Source organism: Gossypium hirsutum, chromosome D03, assembly GCF_007990345.1.
Source record: "Gossypium hirsutum isolate 1008001.06 chromosome D03, Gossypium_hirsutum_v2.1, whole genome shotgun sequence".
NCBI classification, from domain to species: Eukaryota; Viridiplantae; Streptophyta; class Magnoliopsida; order Malvales; family Malvaceae; genus Gossypium; species Gossypium hirsutum.
Window position 1 is genome coordinate 46,246,422 of NC_053439.1, and position 5,384 is coordinate 46,251,805.

Here is a 5,384-nt window from a genome sequence, read left to right on the forward strand (position 1 = left end):
TAACTTTTTCAAAATTATGATTTTACCCCTAAACTTTTGCATAATTACATTTTTGCCCCAAGGCTCGAAAATTAAACTTCATCTCATTTTCTTATGTTTTATGACATGCTGAACATTTTTCTCTTCTATGATACATCGAATTCTCACTCTAAACTTACTTATGTACATTAGAGATTTTTACCGATTATATCAACTTACTCGTTTTGCTTAAATCGGCTAACAAAAGTTGTTTAACATAATTTCTAGCTTCATATTCGATCATAAAAAATTAAAATAAACACTTTCACCTATGGGTATTTTTCCAATATAAACCCTAGGTTAAATTATTGCTAGAATAAGCTAAATTAAGCTACCGGGACTCAAAAACGTAAAGAACATTAAAAACGGGGCTTGGGATCACTTACTATGGAACTTAGAAGCTGAAAACCCTAAATATGGCTTACCCCCTTGCTGATTTTTCCAAATAAAGAAGATGAGCATAATTGTCATCTTTTTCCCTTTTAATTCATTTAATTACTAGATTACCAAATTGTCCCTAACTTAAAATTTCCTATTTCACTTATCTCATGTCCATTTTTGTCTAACAACTTAACCAATAGTCTAATTACCATATAAAGACTCCAATTTAAAGTTCATAACAATTGGACACCTCAACATGTAGAACTCAACTTTTGCACTTTTACAATTTAGTCCTTTTGACTAAATTGAGTGCCCAAACGTCAAATTTTCAAACGAAATTTCATGAAATCATTTTTTGAAATCATTACCATAAAATATAAGAAAATAAATTTTCCTCATCGGATTTGTGTCCCGAAACTGTTCCGTAATCTTAATTTGGCCTTACAGAATGATGCTAAAGATTGAGCTTGGTCCGAATTTGGTACTTCCCACAAGTTTAAAATGCCAAAATTTGAGAAATACAATGGACCAGTTGCCCTAAGTCATATTACCATGTTTTGTAGGGATGACTATGTTAACACGACCAACTGCTTACATTGCTTTCAGATGCCTCACAGGGGCAGCATCTAAGTGGTACAATCAATTAAGCCGTACCAAGATTAGTTCATGGAGGGACTTAGCTCAAGCATTTATGAAGTAATACATCATGTAGCAGATATGGTCCCTGATAGAATCACCCTGCAAATATGGAGAATAAGCCTATTAAAGTTTTAGCAATACGCAAAGATGGAGGGAAGTCGCCGTTCAAGTTCAGCCACCGCTCCTGGAAGGGAAATGACATACTCTTATTAACACCTGAAGGCACCATTTATTACACACATGTTGGGAAGTGCCACAAAAAGCTTTCTGACATAGTTACGAATGGTGAAATGATTGAAAAGCCATAAAGAGTAGGAAGATCGATGTTGGAGAAAGTAACCGAAGGTTGGCTTCGAAGAAAAAGGAGAATGACGTGAATAACATGAGTACATATAACAAAGGTTACTCGAAATCGATCATAGTGAACCAACCAAGAAAGGTCGCTACTAACCAACAAGGTCATCAAGACAGGAGTCGGCATAAGACAAAACACTGAGAAGCCCCAGTTTACACCATTCTGATGCCATATAAGGAGTTGTAACAAGTTGTTCGATGCACACATGGTTTCCCCTTTTTATTTAAAGCCCCTGCAACCTCCGTCCCCAGTGGTATGATGCGAATGCACATACGACTATCATGCGGGGAATACGGGGCATTCAATAGAAAATTACACAGCCTTCAAAAGTTGGTTGAAAGGCTAATCAGCATGGCATTGTCAAGATTGATGATCGCCCAATACGGGAATCCATTGCCACCATGTGAAAGGGGTAACATGATAGTGGAAACGTGGGAAGAAACTCAATGCAGATATTGCAGAATAAGAACTCTTTTGAATGGGTTTGGAAGAAAGTTTAGAAAGGGGGTTAATCATTTGAATGTAGATGAGATGCAAGGAGACGAGAAATTATTGCAAGTTTCATCATAAAAGGGTACAAATCCAAGAGTGCATAGAATTCCGAGACTTGGTGCAAGGCATGATAGTGACAAAGAAATGGAATTCTACGAAGAAGTCCAGGAAGAAAGAAGCATATGTGGGTCGAACCACGACAAGAGTTCGAAAGTAAACCATCCTGTGGTCATCATCTCATGACCAAGGAATAACAAGATGGAATACCGATAATGCCAAAATAATAATCCAGAATCCCGCAGCCTTCTCTTACAAGGATAACAAGAAAGTCCGTGGAACTATGAGTACAACACACCGCCAAGGAAAGGAAATTTCGGCCAGTACGCAAATGAGGATCATGGCATGGGTTCTCATACGCGTAGTGGAAACGCTACAATTTGATAAGTCCTCTAGCCGAGCCGGTAAAAGAAAGGTCAAGTAATTGAGCAAAGAAAGAAAAAACAGTCGAGACTGTGTACCTATTGTCGAGCCCGTGAAAAAGGAAGAAGCCAAGGAATTCCTCAAATTTCTGAAGCACCAGCGAATATAGTGTTATGGAGCAATTGTATAAGCAACCAGCTCGCATATCCGTGCTAGCCTTGTTCTTAAGTTCAGAGGTGCATCGAAGGGCATTGATGAAAGTGCTAATGAAACCTATGTGGCCATGAATCTCTGTTAACAAGTTAGATCGGCTGGTCAATAACATAAGTCCCGACAATTTCATCTTCTTTAATGATGATGAGATACCAACTGGAGGTGTAACACCCCTTACCCGAGACCGTTTCCAGAGTCGAGCTCGAGGTTTACTTTACTATTAAAATTCGGAGGCATAAAATTTTACTTTTGAAATTAATTTTACTATTCACAACAAAGCTGTCCACCTGCTTAGCAGTACTATTTATTTAACTCGAGCTAAAAATCAAAATTTAAGTCCGTAATTTTTTCTAAAACAGATCATATGTCTTCTTACCATAAAATTTTCAGATTTTTGGTCAGTCAATTAGTACAGTTTATTAGTTAAATCTCCCATATTTCACCACTCGACTATCCTGGCCTCTTGTCATAAAAATAAGCTTTCTCATTGTAGGATTTTCATATGGTGTTCTCACTTGTTTCTTACATAAAATAGAATCAATAATGAATCTAGAAATATAAACTAAACTCATAAAAATTTTTGTACAATTTTTAATGATTTTCTAAACTCAGAACAGAGGTCTCCAAAAAATAGTTCTAACCCTGTCTAACTAAACTCACATATCTTAAAATATAAAATTCATTTGCGTACACCATTATTTTTATTATGAAATTAGACTTATAAGATTTAATTATATATATCATTCACCTTCTAATTCATTTTACTATCCTAGGTGATTTTTCAAGTCACGTCACTGTTGCTGCTTGAAATCTATTTCTTGCAATTTTTACTCTTTCATGATTTCTATGCATGATTTATCACCTAAACATTTGTAACAACAAACACCTTCATACTTAGCCATTTTAAACCATTCATCATCAAATACTTACATATCATTCTTTAGAAATATATATAACATTCAATAACTAGTCTAACTGCAACCAAACTGGTTCTCATAAATACCGATTGTTGTCGTTGATAGTGTGGACGATCTCGAGTCTTTAAGTTCCCGAAGTAGCTTTACAATACTATAAGAGAAAGAAAAATAAGAGTAGCTAGCTTAGTAGTTTACTAGCAATAAATACAACATTTAACAATAATTAAACACAATAAGATCTATTTTTACTTTTATTTATCTCTTTCGTTCTCTACTGGTTTACTTGTTACCTGATCGTAACTTATCTTTCTTGTTGAACATTGAGTATCATGTAATATGTAAGTTCTTAATCTTACTCATTGAGTTTGCCATTTATGCTTTTAAATGAACTCATTAACATATTCGTTTACTGCCCGTTGAGCCACATTGGAATAAATAAGGATATTAGTCTTTTCTGATAATAACATTCCAAAGCCATGTCCCAGATATGGTCTTACATGGGATGTTCTCATATCGGTGCCCATGCCATGTCCCAGACATGGTCTTAACGGGACCTCTCATCTCAGTGTCAACGCCATGTCCCAGACATGATCTTACATGGGACCTATTTACCCAAATGTCATGACATTTGTATCCGATACACTTTCTCATTTTCAACGGGTCTTTTAACACCGATTCTCTGTCATCTCATACTTGAGTCAACATAAATAAATCATAAAATAAATGCATAATTACTGGAAAATAACAATTTTAATGATAATTATTGAAATATTGTATTTATTTACCGTAAACTTACCTCAGTACAAAATATAGCCAAATTCATTAACTTAGCTTTCAACTTTATTCTTTCCTTTGTCTGACCTCGAGTTTCGTTCTTATTGATCTAAAAATAGCAAATTAACTCATTTAATACTCACATTTATCAAAATAGCCCTCGACTCTAACTTTGGAAAATTATGATTTTGCCCCTAAACTTTTACATAATTACGCTTTTGCCCCAAAGTTCGGAAAGTAAGCTTCATCTTATATTCTTATGTTATATAACATGTTGAACATTTTTCTCTTCTATGACAACATCAAATTCTCACTCTAACACTTATGTACATTAGGGATTTTTACCGATTATGTCAATTACTCGTTTTTGCTTAAAATCGGCTAGCAAAAGTTGTTTAACATAATTTCTAGCTTCATATTCTGTCATAGAACATCAAAATAACACTTTTCACCTATGGGTATTTTTCCAAATATAAACCTCAGGTTAAATTATTGCTAGAATAAGCTAAATTAAGCTATCGAGATCTCAAAAACGTAAATAGCATTAAAAACGGGGATTGGGATCACTTACTATGAAGCTTGGAGCTTGAAAACCCTAAATATGGCCTCTCCCTTCCTAATTTGGCTAATGAAGAAGATGATCAAAAATTGGCTTTTAATTTTGTTTTTTAATTCATTTTAATAAGTAAATGACTAAAATGCCTTAATGAAAAACTTTGGAAACATGCCTAACCATGTCCATTTTTGTCCACCAACTTAACCAATGGTCTAATTATCATATAAAGACATCCAATTTAAAATTTCATAACAATTGGACACCTCTAACATATAGAACTCAACTTTTGTACTTTTTTACAATTTAGTCCTTTTGACTAAATTGAGTGCCCAACATCGAAATTTTTGAACGAAATTTTCACGAAAGTATTTTCGTGAAATTGTAGGCCATAGAAATATAATAAAATAAAATTACCTCATCAGATTTGTGGTCCCAAAACCACTGTTCCGATAACCTTAAATTTAGGCCATTACAGGAGGATGGGGTCTACTAAGGCTTTGCATATTACCACCCGATGCAAGAGTATACTTTACCAGGGTTTTGATAGATAATGGGTCAACATTAATGTATTTCCCTTATCCACGCTTACAACTACCTGTGGATAGTTCGCATATGAAGA